The sequence below is a fragment of the Hyperolius riggenbachi genome, chromosome 12 (assembly GCF_040937935.1).
Source record: "Hyperolius riggenbachi isolate aHypRig1 chromosome 12, aHypRig1.pri, whole genome shotgun sequence".
Lineage (NCBI taxonomy): Eukaryota > Metazoa > Chordata > Amphibia > Anura > Hyperoliidae > Hyperolius > Hyperolius riggenbachi.
The window spans coordinates 65,045,834-65,055,624 of NC_090657.1; the positions used below are offsets into that span (position 1 = coordinate 65,045,834).

The 9,791-nt window shown below is 45.5% G+C and overlaps 1 protein-coding gene across 2 annotated transcripts in view; it reads right to left on the reverse strand.

The window, feature by feature from the left end:
- The window catches only part of CHD6 (chromodomain helicase DNA binding protein 6), a 188,861-nt gene extending 179,929 nt beyond the window's left edge, over positions 1–8,932 (reverse strand). For both annotated transcript variants that reach the window (XM_068264246.1, XM_068264244.1), the window contains exon 1: positions 8,852–8,932. The gene's annotated coding sequence lies outside the window, so the exon portion shown is untranslated. The remainder of the gene's footprint in view (positions 1–8,851) is intronic.
- Between the last annotated feature and the right edge of the window lie 859 nt (positions 8,933–9,791).

Here is a 9,791-nt window from a genome sequence, read left to right on the forward strand (position 1 = left end):
AAACTAGCTGGCAGCGGGGGACCAGAGGATGAGGGAGTGGCTGCGAGGGCACAGGACTGCTGCAGGGGGCTGGTAGAAGCCCCAGGTGAGTAAAACTCTTTTTTTTTTTCCTGGCTTAAGTGTCCCTTTAAATGCAGGTATAGAGTTTGCCATAACGACTTCCTGTGGCAATGCATTCCACATCTTAATCACTCTTACTGTAAAGAACCCTTTCCTAAATAAATGGTTAAAACGTTTTTCCTCCATGCGCAGATCATGTCCTCTAGTCCTCTGAGAAGGCCTAGGGACAAAAAGCTCATCTGCCAAGCTGTTCCTTTTTTTCCTTTCTCTGTCTGAAAGAGTTAAATATCAGGCAGGAAGTAACTACAGTGTGACCCTCACAGATAAGAAATTCCAACTATAACACGCTTTCCTAGCAGAAAATGGCTTCTGAGAGCAGGAAAGAGATAAAGAAGGTCAATAGTTCATAGATTTTAACAAAAACAATAAAACAGTTAACACTTAAAAAGTAGATTTAAACATAAAACTGGAATTTCTTAAAAAGTCATTTTTAGGAGAAGGAAGATAAATACAATTGTTTATTTCATTAGTTTATTTTCGCTTTGGGTGTCCTTTAAGGAACTACAACTCCCACAATGCATTGGAAGAGTCTGACAGCCACAGTCATAATTCATCAAGGCAAATGCAAGTTTGCAGATCACTGGAATATACTAAATGAGCTCATACAATACTTGACTTTCCTGTGCGATCGACCATTTGATCATGTTAACGGTTCGGGGGAGAATAGATTGTTTCATTCTGTTCAGTCGACTGAAACTGGCCAATAACTGGTTCAATCAACCAATTTAATCGACCGGGCAAGGTGGAATATATATTGGTCGAATGCAAGGGAATCGGCTACAGTTCACATGATTTAGATCGATACAGAATCAATGTTTTGTTTCAGAGCATGCAGGTACAACATTGTTTAGGTTAATTAGTAAACGCAAATTGCATAGGATCTCGTCTGTGGTGTGTGAGTCACTAATCAATTGGCTCTCGGTCAACCACACAGTCGGTGATCACCTAATAAAATCCAGTGCTTAATCACTCAATGGAAAATGATTGTTTATTTATAAAGCACCAACATATTCCGAGGCATTGTACAAAGAAACAAACATGGGGTACAGTAAATTACAACAGACAATGGTATACACCAATACACAAATTACAGAATTGGTACAAAATACAGAACTGGTCATTACAGAGACAAAAGTAACATGATGAATAAAATGTATAACAAATTCCAAGACACAAAAGGGTGAGAGAGCCCTGCCCTTGGGAGCTTACAATCTTAGGGCTAGAACCCACTAGAGCGGATTTTTTGAGCGTTTAGGGAGCACTTAAAAATACTAACGATTCCCCTAAACGCTCTACCAATGTACAAACATGTAACAAATTCCACAGTAGCGATCGCGATTAGCAAAATCGCAATCGCAGGACATGCAGTGGAGCGCCGGGAGGAGGAAGGGGAAAAAACGCTCAAAAAAAATCGAAAAATCGCTTCAGTCAGCCAGCTAGTGGCTGTTTAGTGTAATGGTTAAGGGCTCTGCCTCTGACACAGGAGACCTGGGTTCAAATCTCGGCTCTGCCTGTTCAGTAAGCCAGCACCTATTCAGTAGGAGACCTTGGGCAAGACTCCCTAACACTGCTACTGCCAATAGAGCGCGTCCTAGGGGCTGCAGCTCTGGCGCTTTGAGTCCGCCAGGAGAGAAGCGCGATATAAATGTTCTGTGTTTGTTTGTTTGAATAAAGTCTTAGAGTGGAGGACGAGACTAAAATGTTAGGAGAGATTTGGGGCTGCTGAGACCAAGTTAAAGTGGACCTGAACTCTTGCACAGGACAGAAGGAAAGCCTAGAGAAATGTACCCTGTATGCATTTAGAGTTTATCCTCTCTTATTCCCACTCATCTGTGACTAATCACAAGTTGTGATTTGCTGTATCAGCTGGCTGCCTCGGTAAAGCAGCTAATTGGTAAACGCAGGATGTTTACAATATGTCTGCTTCCATGAAAGCAGAAGGTAGACACACAGCAGATTTATTGCAGGATTTGTATCAGCCGTAACAAATAGAGGTTTTTTCTTGAAAAGGTTAGTATGTTGTTGCGACTCTTCTGGAGCAGTGGGGAAATTCTGAGTTCAGGCACGATTTATAGGGAACCTAAAGCAAGGGCTGCCATATTTATTTCTTTTAGGCTACTTGCGCACCAAGACGTTGCGTTAGGTGCTACGTTAAGGTCGCATAACGTGCACCTAACGTAAGGCCTGGTGCTCTTCGATGTGGACGTCAGAGTGAGCCGCGTTGTGCAGCTCACTCTGGCGTCCGCGATGCCGTGATGCGTACTCTTGGACGCATGCGGCATCACGTGGTCCCGCCGGCCAATCGCCGCACAGAGCGGCCGCACCAGGAACTAAACACTGCACGTCACAACGTGCAGTGAATATTAATTAGCCATGTGCCTGGCCGCTCTCCGCTCCTCCCCAACATGACTGAGCATGTGCAAACAGTCTAACGCGGCTTAAGCCGCTGTAACGCCGTAGCATGCTGCACTTTCGGAAGAACGTGCAGCGTTACATGTAACGCAACGTGGGCAGTGTGAACAGCCCACTTGCGTTACATTGCTGTGCGTTGGGGGAGCGTTACAGGCTGCACTAACGTGCGCCTGTAACGTCCCTGTGTGTAAGCAGCCTTAAACAATACAAATTGCCTGGCTGTCCTGCTGACTGTTGATTCTCGGCCACTAATACCTTTAACCATAAGCCCTGAAATGTCACTTTTGCCTACTTTACAAAATGAGTATTATTATTTTTATTTTTGCTTTCTTTGTCACTTCCAGTCTAGTTGGAAAGTGAAGGAAATTAAACAGACAAAAATTGCACGATAAACATAACACAATAATAAACAAAAGGTCTTGACGCCTTTGGCATGTGGTCCGGTATTAGTCGTAGAGAGAATCGGAAGACATAACAACAAAAGTTGTTTAGGTGATACATTTAATGACTAACTGTACAAGATTTCTTTGCAAGCTTTCAAAAACTTTAAGCCCCATCTACACGATACGATTCTTTATACGATTCGATTACGATTCTATTTACGATCCGATTAAATCCAACATGTCCAATTGGGATTCGATTCGCCATTGTTTTGCAATGACAAATCGAATTGAATCAAATCCCGATCGGACATGTTGGATTTAATTGGATCGTAAATAGAATCGTAATCGAATCGTATAAAGAATCGTATCGTGTAGATTGGGCTTTAAAGAGACACTGTAAACTCAAAAAGTTCCCCTGGGGGGTACTCACCTCGGGTGGGGGAAGCCTCAGGATCCTAATGAGGCTTCCCACGCGAGTCTCGCCCACCCTCTGGGTATCCCATGGTGGTTTGGGGGCCCCAGCAAGTGAGAGAGGCTGGGGCCCCCAGCTGTCGTGCGAACCAGTGTTTGTGATTTTAAATTTCTGTTTTACAGCTTCCAGGATGCGGTTGACAGGTGAGTGGTTAGGGAGGGGACTGTGTGGGAGATGCCTACACACGGCAATCCCTGTAAAAGATGTAATCAACGATAACATCCAACCAAGTCTCCCACCTGAATGCTAATTTATGCAGATCCTGCTAGATCAGTATGGCAGGCAAAGGGTGTATGCCCGTGCACCTGATTGGCTGACTGGCGCCTGCTGGGCAGATAGAGGTAGGAAATTGCCTGAACTGGTAGTGAGCAATTGTGTGTTGCAGTTTGCATTCAGTTTAGAGGTGATGGGGGTGAAGTCCCTGGAGGTGAGAGAGCCAGGGCTCAGCCCCATTTCCCTCTGGGTATCGCATGGTGGTTTGGGGGCCCCAGCAAGTGAGAGAGGCTGGGGCCCCCGGCTGTCGTGCGAACCAGTGTTTGCGAACAAAGCCCAACTCACAGCAATAATAAATCAATGGGCTGTTCACAGTGCCCATGTTGCATTGGAGTATAATGCAGCACGGTAAATGAAAGTGCAGCGTGCTGTGCGTTATACTCGTATTTGGCTGCATTAGACTGTTTGCACATGCTCAGTAAGTTTTTGTTGTTTTTTTTAAATGTCCCACATGCGCCGTTTTCGTTCGATCCGCATGCGTCATAAAGTACGCATCACGTGACGCATAACGCAGATCAATGTAACGTCCAACTTCAAAACATGCGTTGCGTTAGGGGCACATTATGCGACCTTAAAGCCCCATCTAACGCAACGTCTTGGTGTAAAACAGCCCTAAAAGGTATCACCTAAACAACTTTTTTTATTATGTCTTCGGATTTACGCCTTTCCACACTGTCCAAAGCTATTTAATTTCACCTTGAATCGGGCTTTAAAAGAAACCTGAGGCGAGACATATAGAGGCTGGCACATTAAAGGGAACCTAAACTGAGAGGGATATGGATGTTTCCTTTTAAACAATACCAGTTGCTTGGCAGCCCAGCTGATCTCTTTGATTGCAGTAGTGGCTGAATCCCTCACCTGAAACAAGCATGCAGCTAATCCAGTCTGACTTCAGTCAGAGCACCTGATCTGCATGCTTGTTGAGGGGCTGTGGCTAAAAGTATTAGAGACACAGGATCAGCAGGAGAGTCAGGCAACTAGTATTATTTTAAACTGAAAAATCCACATCCTAAGTTTAGGTTCCCTTTAACTTCCACATTAACTTAAAGCGGATATAACCCTGCATTTCAACTTTGCTCTAAAACATTATTTACAGCATATTATATGCAAAAAGCATTTTTTTTTTACTAGACCAGCATTGGAAGGGTTAAACACAGAGGTTTAAAGTTCTGTGCAGACGTTCAGATTGTTACATTCTATTTAGTCAAATGTATCTATTGAGAAATGTTACACACTCTTTGGCTGTCCTCCAGCTCCTTCTCAGTCAGAGAGAGTGAGTCACATTCAACACTTAGATAAATTTATGTAAACAAAATGTATCTATGTCAGCTTCAGATGCGTCTGCAGAAATCTCCAGGAATTTTAAAGCTCTGTGTAACCCTTCCAATGCTGGTCTAGTTAAAAAAAAAAATGCTGGTTGCATATAATATACTGTAAATAATGTTTTAGAGCAAAGTTGAAATGCAGGGTTATATTCCGCTTTAAATGCACACTGCCTGGCTGTCATACTGATCATCTGCCCCTAAGATTTTTAGCCATAGACCCTGAACAATTATGCAGATCAGATGTTTCTGACTGAAGTATAACTGGATTAGCTGCATGCTAGTTTCAGGTGTGTGATCCATATACAGTGTTCTCCCCAGGCTCTTTTAGCCGGGTGCTCCACCCGGCTAGTTTTGGTGAGCACCCGGCTGTCATCGCCTCACCTCCTTCTCTGCTGTAAGCAGAGTTGTGCAGAGAAGCGCCAGCCCTGCATTCTCTCATATCGCCACACCCGGCTACTTTTTCATGCCACCCAGCTGGAAAAAAATTCTGGGGAGAACACTGCATATAATACCAGGGCTGTGGAGTCGGCACAAAAATCATGTGACTCCTTAGTTTATGAAACCACCCACTCCAACTTCATGTATCCAGTATAGCTCCAACTCTTTGACTCTGACTCCACAGCTGTTGCAGGGCTATAGAGTGGGTACAAAAATCATCAAACACTGACTCCTCATTTTATGAAACCACCGACTTCAGGTACCCAAATATTACTCCGACTCATCAACTCCAACTCGACAGCCCTGCATACTACTGATGCCAGAAAGATCTGCAAGACTGCCAGGCACCTGGTATTGTTTAAAAAGAAATTCATATTCCTCATAGTTCAGGCATGAAGGGAGGACAGCCCCACGTACTCCCTCACTGTACTCCCAGGCCGCTCTGTTCTTCTACCACAGTCTCCTGTGATATCTTCAATCAGGACGCCCCTGGCAACGGGAGCATGCTGCGCAAGCACAAAAAGTTCCCCGCAACCGGAAGCACTTTTTATTAGGATTCACTCTTTGTTGCAACGCGTTTCGTGGGTAGAACCCACTTCCTCAGGCAATAGGTAACTGTGGGTTCTCTCACTGCATAGGCACCTCTCTTTTGAAGCAAATTTGACCCATGAGATGCATCGCAAGAGAGGCCCAAATAAAAATGGTGTTCTATACTGAAATAGACCGATTGTGTCATCTTTTGGGAGGCAAGTCCGCCACTACCTCACATTTTTAAAAACAGTTCTAGTGTATTTTATGCTGTTTTGCCGCTTCTGTATTCCTAAGCCAGTCTATTTGTTGTTTCCCCTTGGTGGAAGGGTGGCACCCCATTCCTACTACTACAGAGAGCGACTTCTTAACCCGTGTGGGGTTGGGTCTAATCTCGCCACCTGCATCTACAGTGGTTGCCTGAGCAGTAACCCACACTTGTGAGTATTATTTCAGCAGTCTGTGTTGTTGTTACCCACAATAAGCCCTTACGTACTACAAAGTAGTGGGCTCTATATTGTTTCCCCTCCTTTTCTTCCGTGGCTGGATAATGTAATGGTTAAGGGTTCTGCCTCTGACACAGGAGACCTAGGTTCAAATCCTGTTCAGTAAGCCAGCGCCTACCCAATAAGGAGTCATTGGGCAAGACTCCCTAACACTGCTACTGGCTACTAAGCGCGCCAGAGTGGCTGCAACTCAAGTGCTTTGAGTCTGCCAGGAGAAAAGTGCAATATAAATGTTCTTTATCTTCAAGCTACTCCAAAAATAAGCCCTAAATACAGACCATAAAAATATCAATTTAAATGGTGTCCAAGCAGTTATGACATACATGTAAAAAAAAAAAAAAAAAAAAACACAGTAAAAGCAATTGGCAATAGAATACAGCAGGACAGATAGACCCTTCAACAAGGAAAGCAGACACCTCCAAAAGAATTGCACTCATGAGACCCAAAACAATAAGGCTGGGTTCACAGTGGGACGTTGTTTTTCCTGTAAAGCAAAAGTCCATAAAAGTCCTCAACACTGCACGTTATCTGACCGTTGCATCGCATACAGCAGGGGTGTCAAACTCAGTCATGTAAAGAGCCACAATGTAAAGCATAGTCTAAGTCACGGGCCAAATTGTTTATTAAGATTTGGCATTTTATCAAACAGTCTCAAACCAAGTGGAATAACTATAGCGGCCGTGATAAGCCTGCTCCTCCCCCTTCTGCAGAGTAGCGCAGTGGAGCAGTTTAATATTTGCTAGCTCCAGGGCTGTTTTGTATCTCCTCTGATCTTAGTGACAGCCACACTCTATGCTGCATACCTTTGGCTCCTCAGGCATGTCACTGCTTAGAGCAGGCGACTGCCAGAATGAATAAAAGAAACAGGATGCATCACTGGAGCAGGTAAATATTTCACTGCTCTGCTGCACTACTCCGCTATGTGGGGAGATGGTGTCAGATGGGAGTGGATGTGTTCTACCAGTTTGTTGGGGGGGGGGGGGATGGGTTACTGCTGCACCCCGAATCAAACGGACAATGGTTCAAACAGTAACACGGTCACCGGAGTGCTCCTTTGGATGGGAAGGCAATGTGCTGTCTTTCCTTCGCTGCTTACAATGATGGACATTGGACGCTCTTGAGGGCCACATAAAATGGCATGTTTGGCCGCATTTGGCCCACTGGCCTGGAGTTTAAAACCTGTGGCATATAGTGAAACATACAGTCAATGAAAGTATGCTTTACTGTTGCGTTGAGATGCCACTTGCGGTTATACAGCAACACACTATGAACGTCTGTCGCATAATAGCATCGCTGCAGCGTGAAAAGCCGTGTCAGTTACAATGTAGCCATTACCCCACTTCACTGTGAATGAAGAACCTCATGATGGAATTGAGAGTTTGGAGAGTAATGACAATGTTCCAAAATGTGACTACAGAACTATATTTGAATAAATGTTGCTTTTATTCAAGAATAAATATAGATTCTTCATATACAAATAAGACATCCATTGAAAATAAGCCCTAGCGCATCTAATATGACCTATAAACAGTCCTATAAACCGCAATCAATTGCCTATCTGGGATTTATATAACCAAACACTTCATAATAAAAAATAATTTAAAAAACATCAACAAGCCCAGAATCCAGTAGATGAATCACAAAAATGAGTATCTGACAGACCCCCATCAGTACACAAGCATAGCTAATGCACCCATATGCAGCTCATCTGCAAGTTGTGTTCCCCCACAAAGTGTAGCAGCAGCAGCACACAGCCCCAGGCAGGAAGCAGGTGAGACACTAGATGTAGGCCTAGCAGCAGGTAGCTATGTGCAGGCAGATGACAACAGTCCTCCAGCACAGAGCCCTCTGCAGTACATACACATGCATGCTACACACATGTTCTGATGGGATGATCAGTCAGCACCCCCTCCTTCTCGCACACAATGGACTGATCACTGCCATGGCTGCAGGATGCACGCATTGCTCCATAGGCCATTCCTCCCCTAAGCATTTCCATGCCCTTTCAAGCTCTCAGCCTCCCCCCTTTAACCCCCACTTGGTACTGCCCACAGCGCACGCTTCAGTGCAATGGGCAGAACCATGAAGGGGCACTCGGGGGGAAGATGCTGGAAACCCCAAATACGAACCCTGTGAGGGAATCGGGAGGCACGGAGACAGAGGAGGAGGGGTTAAAAAGACAGCTAAGGTGCCCACAGCGGCCCGGCGCTCTCCCCCTCCGAGGCGGACACGTTTACAGACGCCCCCTCTCCGGGAAGCCCCCACACACAGCAAAATCACAGTTTCATTCATAAGGGGCGCCCCGGGAAGGAAGCGGGGGGCTGCCACACACCCGCGGCGGGCCGCCAACTCGCCGAGACGCCGCAAATTAAAAGTTTTAAGAGGAGAACTTACCTAAAATGGCCACTGCTGCAGCCAAAATACAAACAGCTATTATTTGGTGAAGTTTAGCACAAGACACCCTGCAAGGACACCCTAACCTGGCCGGGGAACGCCCCCTCGCGGCGCTGATTGGCGGCTGCGGTGGCAGGCTGGAGCCCAGCTCGCCGAGGATTGGTCGGTGGCTTGTCAAACAAGTGGTGGTCGTTTCAAGGCTGGTTGCGGTGCGATGATTGCTTTGCTCCATTGTGCTGCTATTTGCATGGATGAGATGGGCTCCTGGATTGGCTGCGGAGAGGATGAGGGGGGCTGGGGGTGCAGTGTGTGTGTGTGAGAGACAAGGGGGGTCCTGCTGGATATTTGAGCTGCTTTTTCCTGCTGCCTTCTCACTAATCTCTATCTTTGCATTTCAGAGCATGCAGCCCCAGGTGTGCCGAGAGGTGGGTATTGGGGAGCTGGACCTGCATAGAAATGATGGGATGGGGGTTCACTGAAGAGGCACAAGAATTGATCTGTAACATGTTTGGCAGGAGTCCTGCTCCAATGCATGTGAACCCTCCTACACATTCTATTGGAGAAGAATGGCTCTTTGGGACAGAAAAAAAAAGTTATTCTGGAGCAGCACAAATATTGGCAATTATAAACTTTATAAATACAGATAAAAGTTGCACCAGGGTTTCTCTGCTCAAATTCATAAGCTTGTTCATTCTTTGACTTTTACCACTCAAGAACTGCAGTGTCACATATTGAGATGAACCGGAGGCTTCATCTCACGTTTACCATCAATTCTTATTTAGTCAAGTACTGTGGTCGATCGAAATTTCCCAAGCACTACACATGGCCACTGGCATTCACGGTTACAGCCTACCCCTCTAATGCTGGTATTAGGCTAGGTTTCCATTTGTGCGGCGGCATGCGTCTTGCGAGACGCGATGCCGGCACAGCTGTTGCCTCT